The sequence below is a fragment of the Podarcis erhardii genome, assembly GCF_964252035.2.
Source record: "Podarcis erhardii genome assembly, chromosome: 8".
Classification (NCBI taxonomy): Eukaryota; Metazoa; Chordata; class Lepidosauria; order Squamata; family Lacertidae; genus Podarcis; species Podarcis erhardii.
In genome coordinates, this window is record NC_138499.1 from 60,775,840 (window position 1) to 60,799,480 (window position 23,641).

Consider the following 23,641-nt stretch of genomic DNA (forward strand, 5'->3'; position numbering starts at 1 on the left):
TTTGGTCGATTCTAGTCCATGTCATTTTTGCTTCAGAGAAAAAAGTCCCCTCCCTTTCCAGAGGGTTCCTAGTTCTCCAAATGTCAATCAAGTCCATAGTGTCAGTCAGTTCAAAAAAAGTCTTTGGTAGTCTTCCATCGTTGGATATTACTTGTCTTTGGGCCTTGTCCATGTTTGTGGAAACAACTCCATTCATATCGCCCATCATTATAATTTTAAGGTCCAAAAAGTCCATTAAAGTCTCATGCAACTTCTTGAAGAATTCAGCCTTCCCCTCATTTGGTGCGTAAACTCCAACAATCAAAATCTTTTCTCCTTGAATTTGAATTTCTACTGCCAGGTATCTTCCTTGCTCGTCCTTAAAGATCATTTTTGGCTCGAATTTTTCCTTGACATAAATCACTACTCTTTTCTTGACTCTATCTGATGAGATAAATTCTAATCCTAGTCTCTTATTTGTTAGAAGTTTTCTATGTGTCCTGGCAATGTGGGTTTCTTGTAAGCAAATTACATCTAAGTGTTCTTTCTTTAATATATGAAACACTTGGCCCCTTTTTCGGGGATGGTTTAGACCATTACAATTCCAACTCAGAAGTTGCAGAGACATTTTTATTGCTGGGTACCTCTTCCACCGACTGCACCAAGTTGTTGCTCCTCCTCGGTCGGTGCTTGGTTCAATCCAAATGATAGGTTTGAAATGTCCGGTATTTCCCTCTCACTAACAGTTCCTTTCTGAAGATCCTCTAAGTTTCTTTCCAGAAAAAGTTCTTTATCCTGATTTGTTTTTATTTTAATTTTCTTCCCTTTAAAGTTGAAGGACAGCCCTTGTGGGAATTCCCACCTGAATGGAATATTGTTCTGTTTGAGTAAATCAACTAAGTCTTTAAATTGAATTCTGACCTCCAAAAAGTGTTTAGGAATATCCTTGAAGATCTGTATCTGGGAGTTTTTAATGACCAAGGCCTTCTGGAAATGTAAATTCAATATTTTATCTCTTTGTTCCTTTGATCTCAAGGTGATTAGGCAATCTCTTGGTTTCTTGCCTTGCTTCCTGCCAATCCGAAAGGCTGTAGTTATTACAAATTCATCTTCCTCTCCATCTAGCTCATCATTCCAAAAATCTTGAAATTTATCTGTAAGGAATTCCCCAAGCTTGTCCTCTTCCTCTTCTGGTACCAATCTCAGTTTCAGGTTCTTACTTTTCCTCTCCAATTCCAAAAGGGCTAAAGCTGCATCATGTTCATGTACTTTCTTTGCAATAGGCGCAAATTTTCCCTTGGTTTCTTCAGCAGTGGTCCTGGCACTCTCAGCTATTTTCCTTGTTTCCGTGCTCTCTTGGATTAAACGATTGATAGAGTCTGTATTAGATGATATTGTCATTGTGTTCAGGTCTAGTCTTGTTGTCAGCTCCGTCAGTTTCTTAGAGTTCTCTGTAGACTGTTTAGTAAGCTCTGCAGATTGCTTAGTAAGTACTTCTAAAGATTGATTTATTCTGAGTAGAGCCTGTGTCATAGAATCCATTGATGCTGCTGTTGTTTTCTCTTGTGCAGCTGCTGCTCCTGATATAGAACCTCTTTTTTGAACTTGTTTTTGAGCCTGCTTTGTTTTACTTCTTGTTGAAATTTCTTCCAGCGGGTTGCTCATAACTCAAGGTCGTTCACACAGGAAAGTTGCAAGTGGAAAATCCCGCTGGATACACCGTAATGCAACTGAAGCCCTCTAGAGAGAGAAATTGTATCCAAACAGAGGTAACAGCTATACAAAGAAACGGAAAGTTCCAAAAGCACAAGTCCAACCAAAAGTCCGACCAAAGTCCCTACTTTGTAGCACTTTATGGTATTAAAACTTTAATCCACCAAAGTCCCGCTATTATGTTTCAAGTAGGTCTTATTTTGTAACCGCTATCTTTTGACAGCTCATTTGACAGTTCCTTTTCTAGGCGATCGCTGCTCCGGCAGTCTGGCCAGAAGTGTCGGCAGCGGAAGCTTCCCCGTTCATAACTCTTTCTTTCTTTTACAGGTTAGATTAATTCTGTCCCCCCCCCCTTCCCCTGCTCTACAGGGCGGAGATCCTTTCGATGTCTGGTCTGGTAAAGTTTAAAGTAGCTTTCCTTTTAAATACAGCTCAGTCTTTTCATTGCTCCGTTACTCATGCAGTTCCGGGAGGCTGACTTCCTTAATTTTGCCTTTCCCGTTTTCAGCCAAATCTTCTAAATTTTTAAAGTCCCGTTTCCTTAATTTTCCGTTCTTACTCACGGGTATTGTTGTTGCCAATCAGTAGTTTCAGAAAGGAATCGGCGCTCTCCGTCAATGGCGACGCGGCTTCACTCCGCAAGCTGGGTAGCGATCCTCAGCACCGCGCTCGCCCCGATGCCGCTCCGGAGCCTTTAAAAAGGCTCTTTCACGATACCGGGGGGCGCAAAGGTGCCCACCGAATCTCCTTGTTCACAGGCTTCAGCGCCTGTGATTTTAGGGGTCCCCCGCTTGCCGTAGCGGGTAAGACCCGAACTCGCGGAGCAGTCCTGCCTCGGAGCTCGAGGCAAGGACCGCCATTAAACGCTGGCGCCGACCGGAAGTCGGTGTGGCATGGAGGCTTTGCCCATTTGACCTCCCAAGTTGCTGCTGCTTACTGGAAGGAAAAAGAGAGAAATGAGGTAGCAGGAAGCTTAGCATGGTGCAAATGCGCTGTCAGGAGCGCTGGATTGGCTCCATGAGTGCATTTGCACCATGCTGACCTTCATGCCACTCCACACCTCAGTAAGCAGTGGCAACTCAACTGTCGTGAAAACCAGTAAGCACTGCCTTTCTACCACACCACCCACTAGTGACATTAACAAAGAAGATCCATAGGGTCTAACTACATATGAGTATAATCTTGATGGAACCAAGACTCATGCTGTCCTTTTGGTTAAATGTTTTGGATATTGGTGCCATTTTAAAATTGTTTTTATATTTACTGTGAGCCATCTCGAGGAAGACATTGTGTTCTGAAAGGCAGCATGGAAGTTCTCAAAATAAATATTTTTTAAAAAATGATTTTAAGTAAGATCAGCACTGTGCAATGCAAGAGATAATGCTGGCTGGGGGCGGGGAATTAAATGCATAAGCTGCACTGATAACTATCAACTTGACAGTAATTGTCCAACAAGTAAAGATGATTTTCTTTTTTCTGATAAATATATATACACATACAATATTTGTAACCAGCATTTTCATTTTCGGGTCACTTGTTCTGCTGTCATAATTTGTTCTGACCAATCAGTTATATGTTGTAACAGATGTGCTAGATTGGAGCAGACTGGAACATTTGGCTGCAGTAATACAGTTTGTATAATAGGGGTCCCAGCCAAGGAAGCAAGTGCTTAACTGTTTCACACACCGGCTGAGGATTCAATCCATTATGCTTGCTGCTAACATTGTTTAGTTGCAGTGAAAGTTAAACAGGCTTCAGGTTTTATGTGTAGCTCCAGATTTTATTTCTGCCAGTAGTGTAGTCCTGAAGATTCCTGTCCTATTGATCAAAGAGCAACTTTTATTCATAAAGTGTAGATGCTCTATTTATTCTTTCATCTTGTAAGCTAAAATCAGCCCCTGTGTCAGCAGGAATTCAGTTTCTCCTTGGTCTCTCCAGTCTACCCAAGGCTGAAATGATGAATGCAGCAGAAGGCTGCAACTGAATTCACATCCTCAGCAATTCAGCATGCCCCGCACAGGTCCATCTTCTAGGCATTGTACAGTTCGTACAGGAGGCCTCTCAGTTTGATAAATCGGGTCCTCCCTTAAAGAGGGCACGTATTGCGGTGAGACCTGGACAACCGACACCCTGTGTTGTGGGTGGGAACATTTGGTAAGCCACAACACCCGATTGGTAGGTCCCTCGAAGCTGGGGACAATCTGGCCAATGGGATGCAGTCCAAATGGTTCGAGGGACCTATTTATGCCCATGCACGTGACCCAGAGCTTCCTCTTTCAGCACATGCATTCGCAACACCTGCCCACCTCTCCCTACTTTTAGGGCTTGTTGCGTTTGACCTTGCTATGCCGTTGTGTGTCATCAGTCCGTCATTGGGACAGTGGCACAGCATAAATTTTCCCCACTTGGCTGATTGGCTGTTGCCATTTGGGTTTTGCCTGCCGCATAGCAAATCGTCACAACTTGTAAGGTTGTGGATAGGCTCTGGTTCAAGTGATAGGGGTGGGAGAACGCTCTCGCCATCCCTATGTGAAGGGTATTTCATTAAAGGAATCCAGGGACTCGATGGTTTGGTCAACCCCTGTGAGGGGGTTGTGCCCGTACCTGAGTCCAGGGGGACATTTGGGTGGTGGAGTTAGCCCGTGCCTGGCTTTCCGCTTATCCAGGTGTTCACCCGTGGCTGACCTATGCTGGTGCCCTGGGTCAGCGCTATCTGCATGGCAGGGAGCTAGTTGAACCAGAGCCTATGCAACCAGTCACTTTCTGTAATCAATAAAGTTGTGGCCTAAATTCTGCCAAAAACCAAACCAAAATTTTGAGTCAAGTGTGAATTTATTTAGGGGGGAGGTTTCTGGGTCTGAACATGCAACTACTGCAGAGAAAATGCCTCCAAGTGGTGATGAAGGATGGGAGAGGATTTCAATTTGGTTTGCATTTTTCAAACCCAAATGCAACTGAAATTCACACTTCTCCGAATTTTGCAATGCAAAACTCAGACGAAATAATGTGTACAAAAATGTACGAATTTGGGGGAAGTGTGTGTAAAATGCTTACGAGTGGAAATAACATACAAAAATGTCCCATATTAGGTAACACTGCTTGTAAAAACATGTGTCTTTGGCAAGGACAGCTGCTGCTCATTGGGACTGGTAGGGCAGAAGCCAGGGAGGACAACAAAATGACTGGTGGTGGCAGTGAATCTAGTGCCCCCCCCATCCTCCTCCCCACAGAGTTCTGCAATGGCAGTACTGAGATTATGGAGAAGGAAGGTGACAGTCAGTGCCGTCCACTGGACTGGAGGTAGGTCAGTCAAGTGGTGGTTGGCTGTGAGCAGTCTGGGGTTAGTGGAGCAATACCCCATCTGTCCTAATGGACCAGCCTCCACTGTTCACAGGCAAAATGGTGTATATGAGGAGCAATGAACACAAAAATGCTGAAAAATTGTCATCAGGCCTTTAATTTTAAACTGCAAGCTGCAGAAATGTGGCAAACTGAACTTAAGGGAGGGGAAGAAGAGAAACTGAGAGACTGAAATTGACAGATTTGTCATTTCCTGGTGGTGAGATAGCAAGAGCAGCCAGAAAAATAGATAACCTAGGAAAGTTTAGATAACCTAGGAAAGTGTCTGTGGGATCCGCACTGTGCCCCTCCTACAGCTCATCCTGTCACCAGTGCCGTGTTCTGAGCATGAGCAGAAAGGACCTCATGCCTCCTTCGGAGGTGAACCAGAAGTTATGGCAGGTCAGTTTTATCATACTGCCTTTACATTTGAGGGACTGTCCTTGTGAAAGCTACTCAGTCGGGACATTAGTCCATGTTCTTCCAGTGTTTCCCAAACTTGGGTGTCCAGCTGTTTTTGGACTACAACTCCCATCATCCCTAGCTACCAGGGGCAGTGGTCAGGGATGATGGGAATTGATGTCCAAAAACTGAGTGACTCCAGAAAATGATTAGAGTGAAAGAGAGTAAAGTTAAGATAGAAGAAGAGATCAAAGAAATAATGAAATGTGTTTGGAAAAATAAAGTAGCGTAACAAGAACGGCTGGAAGTCAAGTCACTTGGTGGGTGTCCGTGTGGGGTAGGTGTGTAGGTGTGTTGATATGTATGGTATAGGTAGGTATTATATAGAGTAATGTAGGTATGTTTTATGCTATGAAAACAAGGTAGTGTGTTGTGTATATGTATTGTGTAAATGTAAATGTATGCGTTTTATATGTTATAATAAATTAAATAAACAAAATGAAGTCCAAAAACAGCTGGACACTCAAGTTTGGGAAACCCTGTTCTACACTGTAATTTTCATTGGGAAATATGAAATATCTCTTCAGTACTTTCGCTGCGCTTGGCAATTCAGGTGAACCATATGTTTCAATTTTAATGGCAGACTCCAACTCATAAGGCTGCAGAAAATATAGCCGCCCAAGTACCATGCTTTAGCCATTAAAATTTGGGCACATCTACTAAAGAGAAGATGAGTTTTAAATCGAAAATTGTCTGTATATTTTAACTATTTCTGATTGTTTGTGGATTTTGCTATACTCCGCTTTTCACAGGCGCAAGACTTGCTGAAATAAACAGAACAAGTTAATTGTCTAAAAGTCTCATTTATTTAAGTGGAACAAAGATGGCTAATCTTCTATAGATCTGAGTCATTAAAAAGCTATGAGGTTTTATTTATAATTAAGTGGTATACAAATTCTCTTTAATAAAAATGCCCACATAACCAACAACAACTTTAATATCACTGCTCTGCATAACTATATACTGTAGACTTTCCATAGCATTCACTAATGGGAAGTTCAGCTTCTCTTCCACTTGTACACCTGACTGTGTTCATATATTAAATGAGTTCCATAATATTCCAGGGTTATAAACATGAATAATGGCTGATCTAATCTTTAATATAACATAATATACACTGGGTATTCCAATGGGGGGCGGCAACCAATGTTCAATTTTTGCTTTATCCTATGCAAAATAATTCAGATTCCTCTCCCCCACCCCCACCCCGCATTCTGCGGAGAACTTATGCCAACAAATTGCTGCTATGAGCTAGCCTACATCTAAAGCCAGAAATGGCTTTCAAAATTATCCTTCTCTGTTCACATATATTTGACGTAAATTACATCAAATTGTATTTGAAACACCAAACTGGCATTAATGGAAGCTTTATTCACCCCCCACCCCCTTTGCTTCAGGCACCATTTTAAAATAGATGAGCATAAAAATGCAGTCTGCATCATTAAGTTTATATGAAACTAGTGAGAATAAAAATCACCATGTAAGTTTTTAATAAGATGTGTTTTTCATTCCAGTTTAATAACCCAAGTCTATATTCATCTTCCAGTATAATAAATACACTGAAAGGGAGGCATTCTTTTGTGGGCTTTAACGTGTTGAAGGTTCCTGAAGATGGAGCTTTCCGGGAAGCTGGGAAAAAGAAAATTCTTTTAATATGGCAGTGTGGAGTATTATTATCATAAATAATTAATGTGCACAGCGGAAGAAAAGCTGAGCTTCATTAATAATTCTTATTTTTAGTTGGCATAGGCTGGAGGTGCTCTATCTTTTTTCATGCGATCCGTGTCAATTTCCTTGATTTTAATTTAATAGATGTTAAAATTTTAAAGGTGGTCTGCTGTGTTCTGCGGCGGACTTTGTGTGTGTGTGTGTGTGTGTTTATGCATTTGTTTGTGCCTTTTCATTAATATCCCAGCACCAATTCTTATCCGCAAAGATATTTTTAGTAGCGTGTACACAAGGAAGGTGGGGGTGGGGAAAGCACCATAGAGGCAAGGTAGAGTGGGCATCACTGTCAGCTTCTTTCATCTTACATTTCCCCGTGGGACAAGGATTCTTCTTTGATTAGGACCTCAGGAAATATTAAAAAGCTTTGCTGTGAATTTGAGCTCATCAAAACCGACTCTGTGTTTTTCTCCTTCTTCTTTAAAGAAAACAATATGCTGGGATAATTCACCTTTTCTTCTTCTTCTTCCTTGCAATGGCAGGCTCCCTTTCATTTGTGATGAAACGAGAGCTAATTTCTCAGACCGGTTTGCATGCTAACCCTTGTGATTTGCTGCTTTTTTTTTTTGCGCATGGCAAACTGCAGCCGCTCTTGGATCACTAGCTTGCATGGAGCTGCTATCAAGGATGCCTTTACTGTTGCAGATTGTTTGCTTCGGTTGTTCTTCAGCCGGCTTCTCCCTTGTAATGTCGCACAGTGATGTAGAAGAAGGAGCAAGAGCTGGTGGCAAACCTCTGATTTACGGCTTCGCATATTCAAGAGGACAACTTAAGACCCTGTTCAGGCATTAAAAAAATTCTATCCATGGAAGGGGTACAAGGCTGTGTCAGTTAGACCCAACCTCTTTGCCCCTGAGCTTTCTGGGGTGAGCGGGAAGATTTGAAGGATAATTCTAAGTGCCTTTGGCTGAATGTTCTTACAGTTCTCACTGCACTTGGGAACCTTGCTCAGTCAGAGGACTATAAATATGTTTGATCAATGTACTTAAAATTCCTCTTTATTTTATACATTTTTTATTCAATTTTCCATTTCCCCAAAATTACATCATAACAATTATTATTATTCACAATTTCAAAATTTCCCTCAACCTCCTTCTCTGGTTAATTTCACAATAATATCATTCCTGCATATTACCTTTCCCCTTCCTTTTTTATATTTTAACTTATAAAATATAACTTGCTAATTGTAGATGATTATTCAATTATTCAGTCTTTGCATTGATTCTGTATGTAGGCCGAAAATGGTTCCCAGTCTTTCTTGAAGGATTTTTTGTCCTTATTTCGAAGTCTCTCAGTTAATTTTGCCATTTTGGCATATTCCGTAAGTTTTTCTTGCCAATCTTGTTTAGTTGGTATTTCATCGTTTTTCCATCTTTGTGCAAGTAAAAGGCTTCTGGGCTTTTGACAAAGGTTATCTTAAACATATTTTTTTTCATTTCATTATATATCATTTCCAAATAATTTTTAATTGTTTTACAATTCCACCATAAATGATAAAACATGCCTTCCTTCTCTTTACACTTCCAATACTTAAAGTAAAGGTAGGTCCAGTCATGGCCGACTCTGGGGTTGCGGCGCTCATCTCGCTTTATTGGCTGAGGGAGCCGGCATACAGCTTCCTGTCATGTGGCCAGCATGACTAAGCCGCTTCTGGCGAACCAGAGCAGCACATGGAAATGCCGTTTACCTTCCTGCCGGAGCGGTACCTATTTATCTACTTGCACTTTGATGGGCTTTCGAACTGCTAGGTTGGTAGGAGCAGGCACCAAGCAACGGGAGCTCACCCTGTTGTGCGGATTTGAACTGCCAACCTTCTGATCGGCAAGTCCTAGGCTCTGTGGTTTAACCCACAGCACCAGCACTTATTGGAGCCCAATTTCTCTTTAGACTTTCCCACTCAATCTGCACAGCCCTGCCACAGGTAGAATTTAAGAATGCCTGAACAGGACTTCAGCTCTGGCTGCATGGAACCAAGCATAAAACTGAGAATACACTGATGTGCGAGAGCCAATTGAGACATTATTTTTGCCATGGGAACTGCAATCCCCATGGTGTAGTGGAAGCTCGTCCACTGGGGCAACCAGGCCACAGCCCTCCCTCTGAAAATGTCAGGTGATTTTTAGAAATTTCTGTGGGATATAACCAGCCTCATGCAACCAACAGGCTTAACTCTAATTAATGCATGAAGGGGTTAAGACCATAGAGGAAGCTGTTCTTCTAGGCTTAGCTAGGTCACACTCCCTCACCTTGGAGGGAAGGGCTACCTAACTCTTTGTTCTCTCACTTTCCACCTTTTTGCACCAGGAAGGACATTTGAGTTGATTGCTCCAAGTCCAAGCCAATACCACATGGCTTTAGCAAGCCATCTTTGTGTATCTATACAAATAATTTAGAAACTGCATTGGCTGCCAGTTAGTTTCTGGGCCCAATTCAAAGTGCTCAGGACCACCATACCTCAAGGACTGCCTCTTCCCATAAAAACTGGCCCAGACACTGTAATCATAATCTGAGGCCCAGTTTTGTGTGCCTCCTTCATGAGAGCTCTAGACTAGAGGGTGGCAACATGAGAACGGGCCTTTTCTGCCATGGCTCCCTGTTTGTGGAATGTTCTCCCCAGGGAGGTTCGCCTGGTGCCTTCATTATACATCTTTAGATGACAGGAGAACTCAATCCTCGTTAAACCTTTGGCTAACAGTCTATGTCCTTTTAAATGTGTTTGTGAGAGGAGGGTTATTGTTTTATTTGTTCTTGTTTTTATTATGCACTTTGTGGTTTTATTCTGTATTTTTTATGTTGAGAACCGCCCTGAGATCTTCAGATGACGGGTGATAAACAAATTTACTAAATAATAAATAACAATAATAACAGTCATGGGTCCTCCCCAATAATCCTGGAAACTATGGTTTGTTAAATGTGCTTGTGGCTCTGTGAGGGGTAAACTACAGTTCCCTGGATTCTTTGGGATAAACCGTGCATGTTAAAGTTGTGTGTGTGATTAAATATATGGTGTGAATATGACTTTAAGCTCAACAAGAGGCTTAACTACTGATTGTGTTTCATGCTTTTGAGAAACGTATGCATATATTAGCTACTTTTATTTTGAAGAAAAAGCAGCTACAGGACCCTGATCTGTAATGTTTCCTACCCATACCTGGCACACTCCCCCAAGTCCTGTTTGCCTCCAATGATGCTGTTTGCAATAAACAGTAGTTTATGCCAAACTATAGTTTGGTTATTGGGAGTATGCACTGCTGGCTCATGATTTCCCTCCTCCCCTCTCCCTTGTCCTTTTATGTGTTGTTCCATTCCTGTTTTCCAGGCAGGAAAGCTGTTTTCTTGTTTAAGAAGCAAGGAGCTGGAATAGCAGAATAAGGTGGTAGCATTCACCATGATATCACTCGGTCCCCAACCTGCGAGTCTCAGGGTCTGGATTAGCGGGGAGACCTAGTAAGCATAGACTACTTCACAAATTGCCAAGTCCTCTGGGAACCTATGGTGAAAATCAAGAAGTGAGTGTACAAAGGAACAAGACAAAAGGGGAGAAAAGACCTTGAGAGCACCCTGTGGTTTGATTTTCAGCTGTGGCCAATGCAAACCGGTTGTTTTGTGTGTACATGTCCCAAATAAACTGGAAATAAATGAGCTTTGCAAACTGGAAATATAAGTGCTTACAGATGGCACGAATGGGGAAACAGCACTTGGTTCTTGACCTATGCTCACTGATCTGAATGCTCCCATGTGCACAACTGTGTTCAAATGAAACTGTTCAGGTCATGCAAGTACGCTGGGGAGGCAAAGTTTAATGCCCCCGTACTTCCATACATATTCATTGAATGTGCTGCTGAACATCCTTGAGGAACTACAGAGTGATGACCACTAAAATCTTTCATTTTTGCTTGCCCAGGTCCAGCCTGTTGAGAGAACCTGAACAATAGCCAAAACCAGGTTGGAACTGCTACAGAGTCTGGTACACTGAAACTACCAAAATCACAGAATCAGGACTCTTAGGGCAGACTCAGAAACATTACAGGCATGGTTGCAGAAAAGTTCCCTGTTTCTCATTCTTGCTTATTTTAACTATTAATGGTCAATTTGAGATGGTTGTGTAAAGTGGCTAATAAGCTTAATTAATGATCCGTGGGGATGGAATTCTGTACTGGTTACCTATTATAGCAATATTATACTGCAAGAATATTCCTAGGAAGATTCTTGAAGTGCAATAATGATGAGTTATGACAGGGGGAGTCTTGAAGAAGAAGAAAACTCTCCCCCCCCCAAACTAACTTAATTTGAGATGTGATTGGAAGGACTGATTGGCAGTTGGCAGAAATTAACGATAATGAACTCATTTTGATAGAAAATGAACCAGATACCATGCCGGCTGTTAAAAGTTTTCAAATCTGGTTTCTCTCTACTAAACACAGTCCTCCAAGCTCTGTCCATCTGCCTACAAGAAAAGAACCTTTTACATGCTTCAAGAGAGGGAGGGGGAAAGAAAAAGAGAAATCCTGTTATAAAAATGCTGCTGTGAGTTACTGATTACACGATCACTTCTTTGCTCTCAGCAAGGAGGCGGAATGGTGTTAAATTCAGGGCAGAGGAGCAGCAGGTAACTTGAATGCAGCAAAAAGGGGTGGGGAGAGAGTCATCATAGATGTTTACCAGACATAATTTCCAATTTTGCTTTGAAAGCAACTTTGGATGTTTCAATATTAATGAACTTAAATGGGTTATATGCAGATTGCCAAACATTCAATAATATGTGCACGAGAAAAGTTTGCCTTATGCATGCCAAGAAGACATGGGGATGAGGTAGATGTGCACTCAAAGCTTCATTAGCTGGAGTAACATGTAAAAACAACAGCAACAACAACAACACACTAGTAGCATGACTGCAGTCAGAATCCCATGCACCTTTCGACAGCTTCAGTTCTATTAACTTTGGTGGGATTTATTTATGTCACTTGGTAGTGCATAGGTTTTCAGCCTGCAACACTGATTCACTCTGCAGACAGAATTCAATGCTGGAGAGTCAGTGTAGTGAACGATATATTGGCAGACAGCTACTGTTGACTGAAATGCCAGTTGTGGGTCATTCTGCTCCTCATCCTAATATAAGGCACTCTAGGACATGTAATCAGCTTTTACCTGCAGGACAGTGAGCTAATTCTTCACTTTGTTCTTAATCAATGAAAGCCATCAAACACAACAGACGTTTGTTGACCCACTTAATGTAATGTGTGAAGCTGTTCTCCCAAGCCAGGCAAAAGGAACACACCTATATGGTTAGGTATGTGCTAAGTCCCATTGAAGTTCCTGTGTGCTCCAATGCACATTCAGCATGGACAGTGACTTACATTGTTGATGTTAGCCCAATGCAACAAGTGAGGGGCTTTTCCTTCACAATTATTCCCTGCTACAGTGGCTCATAAGACTAAAATATAAATAATCAATAGTGGTTTGATGGCACCATTCTTGGTGCTGTCCAGTAGTTAGCTCCCCCATCCTCTTTCTCTCTCTCTTTTTTTTACCCGTGTCATCTTTCATGGATGTCACTCTTTAAATAATAAACTTTATTCCACATTTACTTTGGTGATGATAAAAGACAAGACATTTGCAATGGATTTGCATGCCTAAAGGAGCGTCTCCCCTGCCATTGTTCAGCTTGGACACTGAGATCCAGCACTGAGGACCTTCTGGCAGTTCTCACTCCACAAGAAGTGAAGCTACAGGGAAGCAGGCAGAGGGCCTTCTCCATAGTGGCACCCTTCCTGTGGAACGCCCTCCCATCAGATGTCAAGGAGATGAGTAATTTTATATCTTTTATGAGACATCTGAAGGCGGCCTTGTATAGGGAAGCTTTTTAAGGTTTAATGTTTTACTGTGTTTGTATACATGCTGGAAGCCACCCAGAGTGGCTGGGGAAACTCAGTCAGGTGGGTGGGGTACAAAATAGTAGTAGTAGTGGTAATAATAATAATAATAATAATAATAATAATAGTAATTTTGCTTAAAGGTGGCTGGAAAACAACAACATAGCAGCCTCCTATAAAACACACACACAGTTTGCCCTTTGGGGAGCGGCTTTGTACCTAGATACCTACACACACCTGTGTCACACACCTCAGTCACATTTCTTGGCATCTTGAGGAAAATCCCAGAGAATGCTACACACACCTTGAAGTAAACAGTCTCTATCAGAGTAAGAACAGGGACAAAAGAGATCTCTTGGGTACTGCCTTACATTTACTCTGTGTAACCTACTCACTTTCTTATCCTGCGCCAGTGTTTACTCCACCTGTTTAAAGATACATTCATTACCAGCTCTCCTCCCATTTCGGTGGCTAATCTAGCCTGGAAAAAAACTAAACTGATTGTTAACCTGACTACAGACAAGAGGCTTGCTGTGCAATTTTCTAACCATTAGGACAAGGGAGTGAACCTGTTTGTGTTTCAAGGAAATGTTTTGCATGTCCACCCATTTAATTCAGGTTAAGGGTATTGTTCTGCATCTCAGTGCAGTCTTGGGTAAGTGGCATGATTATTGCTGGCATGGAGGGGTGGGGTGGGGGGACAGGAATTAGGGCAGTGCTTCATGTGGGTTCAGCCAAAGTCTGTGCTTTATATTAAAGAGAACAAAACAGGACTGGACAGAGTGTTCTGGGAAACTAATAATCAAATAGACTGCAGCCCACATTTGCTTTTGGGAATGTGATATAGAGGCATTACTTGGAGATTTTCTATTAAAAACGAAAACGAAAAAAGCAACAGAGAAATCAAGGGAGCCTAATAATAGCTTCTTAACCACAGAAAGCAAGAAACAACATAGATATGATAATTGAATATGGTTTTGATGGTCAGAATCTGCCTTTATTCTACAGCTGTATTTTCGGATTTGAGACTTGATCCTGGCAGCCACGACGACTTTTTGTATGTAATTGCCTGCATATTTGTTCATTCGAGAGTGTGTTCCGTTTCACTTTTTAGCCTTGCTGGATTTTAATAAGGCTGGGAGATCTTTGTTGTTGGTACTGCTGCTGGCTGTTGTCAATACAATCATCTTGCTTTTTTAACTATTTATATAATACGTTTAATTTCATTTGTTCGGATCCCAGTCCAGTAAAGCATGCATTTTGGATATGGATACTATTGAACTGCAGAGCTAGTAATTTTCAGTTTATGTGGCATTGTGGGACAGTGACGGCTGCCACCCAAACTACGGCAAGGCCTACACTTCCACATGCTCAAGCCTTTCCCTGTGGATTCCCTCTCTCCCAGTGAGCTCATGGTCCTGCTTATTCTTGTATCTGGCTGAAGGTTCACTGAATTTTTTGCCTGACAACTTCCTTCCACTGCTGTTGAAAATTAAGATTCCTTGCTTGGCAGCTGCCCTTCCTTAGCTTCTTGGAGCACCAAGCCTTCTTTTTCTCCAACAGGTGTGCCGTGGTGTGAACGTACAGGCAGAACCTTATGCTGAAAAGCATTAGAAATGGAAGATTTTATTCTCCAAATCATTTGCAATTATTCAGTTTAATGTAATTGTTATCTGGATGCTTCAGGCGCTTTGGGGACACTGTGGTAGTCCAACGCAGGGGACTGTTCTCCAAAATATAATTTTCAATATGCGCTAAGATTCACAGGACATTGAAAATCATTGTTGAACATGCCATTAAAGGTCAAGGCCATTTTGGGCAAATTAACATAAGGATTATATTCAAAACTCAGGAAGCAATTGTGCCATTTTTGATCGCACTGGGAAGACCTCATTTAGAGCCCTGGGTTCAGGAGGTCTGAGCATTTTAATTCAAGAAAGGTGCTGACAAAGGAGAAAGGATTGAGAGGAGAGCGAGAAAATGATAAGAAGGTTAGTCGTCCAGGGGAGGGAGCAATTTCCCTTTCCCCTTCTGCACCTTCAGGTACAATATCTGAACTATTTGTCTCTTGTAAAAATCAGCTAAATGCCCATTGAAAATACTTGGCAATGAGCAGAATGGAACTGCAACCACACCTGCATTTGTAAGGCTGGGATGGGGAACCTGGTGCCTTCCAGATGTGTTGCTGGATTCGAGCTTTCCTCCACCCAGGTCATCATGGCCAATAGGGGTCATGAGATCTGTAATCCAGCAACACCTGGAAAGTTGCAGGTTCACAAGAAATTGAAGAATTCCTTAGAAATTACGGATTACCAAAAATTTCAGAACAAAATAAAAGGATCCTGAATGAGAAAATAACAGAACAAGAGATAGAGGGTGCCATCCAGAATATGCAACTGGGAAAATCACCAGGACCAGATGGCTTGACTGCCAGTTACTACAAAATGCTGAAGGATTGGTTAATACAACCATTAAAGGAAGTTTGCAACGAAATTATGGAGGGGAAAAAGGCACCTGAATCGTGGAAAGAGGCTTTCATCTCGCTTATACCGAAAACAGAGACTGAAAAAAACCAGGTTAAAAACTACCGCCCTATATCTTTACTCAATGTGGATTATAAAATTTTTGCAGACATTTTGGCAAAAAGATTGAAGAGAGTGTTATTAGGGGAGATTCATAAGGACCAAACTGGCTTTCTCCCAGGGAGATATATGTCAGCTAATGTGAGGAACATTATCGATATTTTGGAGCTGTTAGAAGTTGACATTAATAGAAAGGCTGTTTTAATTTTCGTGGATGCGGAGAAAGCCTTTGACAACATTTGCTGGAGTTTTATGAAAAAGAATCTCCAAGGGATGGGGGTAGGCCAAGGTTTTGAAAACGGTATAGGTGCAATATATTCAGAACAAAAAGCAAAGTTAATTGTAAATAATGTGGTAACGGAAGAAATATCTATAGAAAAAGGTACACGACAGGGTTGCCCAATATCCCCTCTACTCTTTATATCAGTCCTGGAGGTTTTGTTAAATATGATTAGAAGGGATCAGTTGGTTAAAGGAATTCAGGTCGGAGCTAGATATTATAAATTAAGAGCATTTGCAGACGACCTAGTTTTGACTCTGCAACAGCCAGACACTAGTACTAAAAGAGTGTTAGAACTAATTGAAATATTTGGTCAAGTAGCAGGATTTAAACTGAATAAACAGAAAACAAAGGTTTTGGAGAAAAACTTAACAATGGAAGAAAGAGAGAGGTTTCAGAGTGAAACAGGTTTGGAGATAACGAAGAAAGTGAAATACCTGGGGGTAAACTTAACATCTAAGAATGTGAATTTATTTAAAGACAATTATGAAAAATGTTGTTCAGAAGTAAAGAAAGATTTAGAAACATGGTCAAGGTTGAAACTGTCCTTGTTAGGTCGAATTGCTACTATCAAGATGAATGTATTGCCTAGAATGTTATTTTTGTTTCAGACCTTACAAATTCTGGACAAGATGGATTGTTTCAAGAGGTGGCAGAAAGATATATCAAAATTTGTCTGGCAGGGCAAAAAGCCCAGAATAAAGTTTAAGATTATAACTGATGCAAAAGATAGAGGGGGGTTTGCTCTGCCGGACTTAAGACTATATTACGAAGCAGCAGCTTTCTGCTGGCTGAAAGACTGGCTACTTCTTGAGAACACAGACATCTTAGATTTGGAAGGATATGATAATTGTTTTGGTTGGCATGCATACTTATGGTATAACAAGGCAATGGTGTACAAAGGTTTTAAAAATCATATTGTTAGAAAAGCATTATATAATGTTTGGAGCAAATACAAAGATCTATTGGAAACTAAAACTCCCAGGTGGTTGTCACCAATGGAAGCCAAGGGGGTGAAAAAACTTAATATGGATTCTAAATGGCCAAAATATTGTGAAATTTTAGAATATGAAGGTGAAAGGGTCAAGCTTCAGAGTTATGAAAAACTAAAGTCCAAAGTTCGAGATTGGTTGCATTATTACCAGATAAATGAGACATTTAAAGAGGACAGGAAAATAGGATTCCAGAAGGAGAGGTCAAAGTTAGAAACGGAACTGTTAGATCCCAATACTAAGAATCTGTCAAGAATGTATAATTTGCTGCTTAAATGGAATACACAGGAGGAAACGGTGAAATCAGCTATGATTAAATGGGCACAGGATATCGGTCATGACATTATGTTTGCTGACTGGGAACAGTTATGGACCACTGGTGTTAAGTTCACGGCATGTAATGCCTTAAAAGAAAATATAATGAAAATGATTTACAGGTGGTACATGACCCCAGTCAAGCTTGCAAAAATTTACCATTTGCCCAATAATAAATGTTGGAAATGTAATGAGAATGAAGGTACCCTTTATCACCTATGGTGGACCTGCCCGAGGGTGAAAGCATTCTGGGAAATGATCTATAATGAAATTAAGAAAGTCCTTAAATGGACATTTACTAAGAAACCAGAGGCTTTTCTCCTGGGCATGGTTGGCCAATTGGTGCCAAAGAAGGATAGGACTTTCTTTATGTATGCTACTACTGCAGCAAGAATTCTTCTGGCAAAGTATTGGAAGATGCAAGAACTACCTACTCTTGAAGAATGGCAGACAAAGGTGATTGACTTCATGGGACTGGCAGAGATGACCGGCAGAATTCGTGACCAGGGGAAAGAGGCAGTGGAAGAAGACTGGAAGAAATTTAAAATATATCTTAAAAACTGTTGTAAAATTGATGAGTGTTAAGATGTCAAGGGGTAAGAAGCAGAGAATTACAGCTGTAATCAACAAATTTATGGGAATTTAATGAAGGGATTTAAATGGGCAATTTGACTAAAGGGTTGCTAAAAAATTCTTTTTAAAATAAGGATGCAGCGAAAGGGAGGTATGGGGAAGTCGATTGAAAGAAGTTACAGGAAAATAAGATTATGAATTTATTTATGTCTGATTTGTTTATGTTTGTTTATGTTTTGTGATGTGTTTGTCTTTTAATTATGTGTTTTAAAAATTGAATTTTTTTATTTTTTTTAAAGGAAAGTTGCAGGTTCCCCACTTCCGTTGCAAAGTGATATGTGCAGGGCTAACTCAGGACATTTTGTCACTAGGGTAAAATGACAAGACAATGTGTGTCCCCCTTCCGATTGGACTGGTAGCTGAATCTGACTTCAGCACTGGTGATGGGGCAGCAGGCTAGTGTAGGGTTGATAGTGCAGGTTGTATGGCACTCACAACTTTCTCCTACAATACCTCCCCATAGCATCTGCTGTCTAGGGGGCTGCTGTATGCAAAAGTATATGTTGTGTGGGATGCCATATAACTACAGTGGTACCTCAGGTTACATATGCTTCAGGTTACATACGCTTCAGGTTACACACTCCGCTAACCTAGAAATAGTGCTTCAGGTTAATAACTTTGCTTCAGGATGAGAACAGAAATTGTGCTCCGGTGGTGCGGCGGCAGCAGGAGGCCCCAGTAGCTAAAGTGGTGCTTCAGGTTAAGAACAGTTTCAGGTTAAGTACGGACCTCCGGAACGAATTAAGTACTTAACCACTGTATACTGCTTCATATTTCAGCAGAAATCTCTAAACTTTTTCCATATCTCAACAAGAATGTACAGAACGTGGAAGTAAGGTTGCTTGTGGTGGGCAAACTGCCGTCAGCATATGATAACATCTTTTTTGTGGGATTTGCATTGGCTGTCAATCAAGGTAGTGACCTGGAGATTTTCTCCCCCAAATATCAGAAGCCCTCTCTACAGCAACTCAGAGCAGGACTTTTAAAGTTGGCTACTGCTGTTCTGTGGAGCAGCAGTTCTGTTGAGATATGACAGGCTCCTACTATCTCTATGTTCCGGAAACAATTGAAAATGTTTTTGTTTCAACAAGCTTTTCCAAGTAGATGGAAAGGTCATTGCTTTGGGTTTCGTTCTGCGTTGTTTTTGTGCCTGTACTTGGTTGTTCTTATACTATTTTCAAAAGCATTTTTGCTGTTTCTAAAGATGGAACATAGATAGATAGATAGATAAATTTATTGTCATTGTCCGTATATACACAGTATACACAACAACGAAAATCAAACACCCAAGACCGGATTCACATACACATTTACATGTATCTCCAACACTCTCATCCTATTCAGACATAATCTATTAAAACATACATAATCCAGAATATAACACAACCTATTAGAAGCATAGCATAACCTAAAACCTATCTCATTCCTTACTACGCACTGCTTGCTATTTCTTACAACTTCTTACAATTTCTCACCCTTGGGAGATATATTATGGAAGGTGTCTCACAAAATGAATGAATAAATGATATCTAATACAAATTCAACATCCAGTGTGCTACAACTGTTAATAATAACAGATCCCATGTTTTAAGTAACATAATTAAGTAACAATAAGTATCTAAAGACAATGTAAGTTAGTAAAGTAAATGGGGAGGGGGAGCAAATCATACAGAAAACATATGGTATATTTGGATATGTCTGCTAAATTTGTAATATGGATCACAATCCTAACACAGTTCCAAAGAAACTTAGCTGCCGAGTGCCTAAACCACTACCAGGCAGTCCAAACAGCGATCCAATTTTTAAATGATGAGAACATGTATGCTGGGGAATACCACATGTGGTAAGCAAAAGTGGAGAGACACTAATGTACCTGGCCTATTGGCTTTGCTTTTCTCTGTGTTTTTTGGGTTTTTTTAATTTCACTTAACTATCCAGAAGTAGAGTGAAATTCTATATCCTGTAATTTATTAGATTAACCTTTCAGAAACTGCTTTTAATTAGAACACTGGGAAACCTCTCTTCATTTGCTGCCAAATTGTTAAAAAAAAAAAAATCACACAAAAGGGGAAACAAATTAAACAGAGAGAAATGTTCCATTTTGGATTTTGGTCACTCTGTAAGAAATCCTATCAATAACAAAATTCTGCAGTGGGATTCATGGTGCATCTACAGTGGTACCTCGGGTTACATACACTTCAGGTTACATACACTTCAGGTTACAGACTCCGCTAACCCAGAAATAGTACCTCGGGTTAAGAACTTTGCTTCAGAATGAGAACGGAAATTGTGCTCTGGTGGAACAGCAGCAGAAGGAGGCCCCATTAGCTAAAGTGGTGCTTCAGTTTAAGAACAGTTTCAGGTTAAGAACATCCCTCCAGAACGAATTAAGTACTTAACCCGAGGTACCACTGTATTTGTTTGTCCACTACACCGAGAAACCTATTTTTAACAGAATGCAATACACACACACATACATAATTATAATTATCAAAGTATAAGAGTATCTGAGTGGTTGAAATAGCGACATGTAGTAAGGAGTCTTGATTTTTTATAATAATAATTGCTTTGTGTGCCCATGTTTAATCTTGCCCATTTCTAAAATTTATTTATTGGTGTGTGTTTTTCTTCTTGTAAATCTACCAAAGAATAAAATGAAATCAAATCGGGATTAAGGGGTTAAGAGGGCATGTGCACTGTGTCCTGTTGATGTCATGGTCATGGCACTTGCCCTTCATCTGATAGGAAATGTTCTGTGGGGGTGGGCACACACAAAAATGGGTGGCTGGGGGCAGTGAGAGAGAAATGTCCCTGTTTTCATCTGAGGAACGTTTGAGGGTGTGTGCTTTGTCCGTACAAGTAGATCTTCAAAACAATGCGACAGCTACCTTTCAGCTGAGAATAAATCTACGTGCTTGAAAGAAAGGCAAGTAGCATTAGCTCATCATGACTGCAGATGAGCCCTGGCTACCTTGGGATAATTGAATTGTAGAATAATTCAGCATGATCTAGCCATTTGTCTGTGATACGTTTTGAGTGTGCAGCCATGTACATTATGCCAAGGAAAAACTGGGCTGGCTTTTCACTGAAGGAAATTGTATTTTTTAAGAGAGAGAGCGAGCGAGGGAGAGAACTTGCTTTGTAAAGAACTTTTTCAGCGATGGAAGGAAAATGTCACCACATCCTCTGAACAGCAACATACTGTACAGGCCCACTTCCGTGCCAAAGAATGAACAGAGATAAGAGAACAGTGGGCAATGTTTATCCTTGTTCCTTTCAGCTCCTCACAGCTGTGTAGAGCCTGGTCATCATTACCAACAAATGAAAAGGAATGGAAACATTAACTCTGTGGAATCTTTGAAGAAGCTGGTGGCAATGAAGTTAAGAAAGCATTAACAATGGAAAGCATTTAGGAAAAGGTCAGCGCTCAGATTAATGTATGCTCTCACTACTGGGCTGCTTCGGGGCTAAGATGTGCTCGCACTATAGATGAAGGGACCAGTTTAGGGATGTAGTTAGTCACGGGCTTCCTTCTGTGAGACTGAGGACTGTAGCCGCTTGATGAAAATAATTACCACTACCATTCTTTGCCGCCTTTCATGGCTCCGATGGGAAACCGGCTAATGCTGCTGCTTCCTTTCTTAGGACTTCTGCCAAGCAGCCAATGTGCTTCTCTCTTCCCACCAGCAGGCCAGCCTTGATCCTTGGTAGATTTGACAGAGCAGGATAAGGTATCCATGGGACCTCCGATAGTTTTGTTGTGCTGCAAAAGGACTGGTCACCATGTTCATATAGATACCAATGAGTGTTGCTATGGGCGATGGTGATGAGGCAAACACAACACACACACACACACAACACCAAGCTAAGTCACTGCTTGATTTGCTATTCAGACCACTCTTGAGCACTGAAGCAGTGGCCATCTGCCAGTGTTTGTAATAGGAGGTCAGTATGCACTGACATTCAATAAACTGGTATTATATGCCTCAGATTTGTGCTTTATGGGTTCTACATTCTTTGAGAAATATGAGCCTTGAATGGAATTGTGATTGAAAATCCACATAGACAAATTTATGTCCAAAGACAAGCAGATGGTTGCATTGTCTATCTATAAATAATAACGTTATTTAACCAGAGAAATGGCTTGACATACTCATTGAAAGTAATGGGACTTAGGTTCAGTCCTAGGCACATCACTCAGCTCAATGAGACTTATTTCTGAGTACATGCAGGTCCCATGTTCCAAAAACAGTGTGTTCCCAATACATTGTTTGTTAGACGAGTGTTCGCATAACAAGCTGACAATTTCCATTATTTCCTATGGGAACATTTCTAATCTGTGATCTCTCTCCCCTCTCCTAACATAGTTTCTTCCTGAAATGGCTGCAGCCAACCAGCAAAAGAGAGACAATGGAAAAACCTATTTGCCTTATCTATCCTGCTCTCTGATTTATCCAATCTCTCTCTCCCCCTTCCCTCTCTCCATGGTTTTTGCCTGAAAATGACTGCTGTCAACCGGCAAAGCAGAAACAAGTAAGGAAGTGGGCAAACTCTGGCTGTTTGGATATCTGAATTAGCTATGTGTGTAGCAATGTTTCGGCATAATTATTCATGTTCGGATAAGTGAATTTTCACATATCAAGCTTTCAGAAAGCAGGACCTGTTCTTTGCAAACAAGCTTATTGGTCTGACAAAATTATGCTTTTCATTTAAACTCATTTATTTGGGATTCACTCTTTTTATATTTATTTATTTTTAATGCAATATTTCCTTGAAAACTGAGACATTGGAACAAAATCTGGTACTCATGTTTGGAACACAATTCTAGATTTAAAGTAGAAATATCAGCTTGATCTCTGCACCTATTTTCAAAGGAAAGGGACAGGAAAATGCAAAATGCACCGCAATGGAAGAGTGAAAATGAAAATTTAATAATTACCAATGAAAATTTAATAATTACCAATTGTATTGATGATTAGCTCCCTTTGTCCTGAGAAAGATTTTAAGATACTAGGCTCCCCACTCCTCCCCAGTTCATAAAGAAAACATATAGCTCATAGTGAATGTGCCTATTAATAGAAAAGCCAGTAAAATACATTTCAAAATGTACTAGTGTGAATCAAGAAATAGGACTGTTATTTCATTTCTTTTCTTTTTGACAGATCACATTATTTCCTTCATTAGGTTTGGGTTCAACTCCCATCTACAACGTAAATAAAATTCAGGGTACATTCACTGTTTTATTAATTGACGTTCCATGTCGGGTAGCAGCTCTATTCCACATTCCTGTGATGTGAACTTGTCACAGAGTTCACACAATTATTATTTCTCAAGTTATTCCTGTGGAAAACCACTCGTACTTTCACTCTGCAACATAAAAAATATTTGAGAGTACCAGAGACTTCTAAAGATTGGAGTGGGGGGGGGGGGAAGCATTTCTTACACTTTTTATTAGATTTTGACCTAGGAATGTGCCCAGCACATTATTAAGATCCTATACATGATGAAACAGCAGCAGACATTGATTCAGTTGGACCAGTGCTATCAGTGGATCTGGGAACTGAATCTGACCAGGGAATTAATGGGATCACCCTCTGTTAAAGGTAAAGGGACCCCTGACCATTAGGTCCAGTTGTGGCCGACTCTGGGGTTGCGGCACTCATCTCACTTTATTGGCCAAGGGAGCCAGCATACAGCTTCCGGGACATGTGACCAGCATGACTAAGGTGCTTCTGGCGAACCAGAGCA

At 40.8% G+C, this 23,641-nt stretch overlaps 1 long non-coding RNA gene across 1 annotated transcript; it reads left to right on the forward strand.

Moving 5' to 3' along the window:
- The first annotated feature begins 14,539 nt into the window (after positions 1 to 14,539).
- LOC309348375 lies at positions 14,540 to 22,615 on the forward strand. Its single transcript, XR_014159368.1, has 3 exons — positions 14,540 to 14,654; positions 21,174 to 21,312; positions 22,261 to 22,615. It is a non-coding gene; the product is annotated as an uncharacterized lncRNA (long non-coding RNA).
- The last annotated feature ends 1,026 nt before the right edge of the window (positions 22,616 to 23,641 follow it).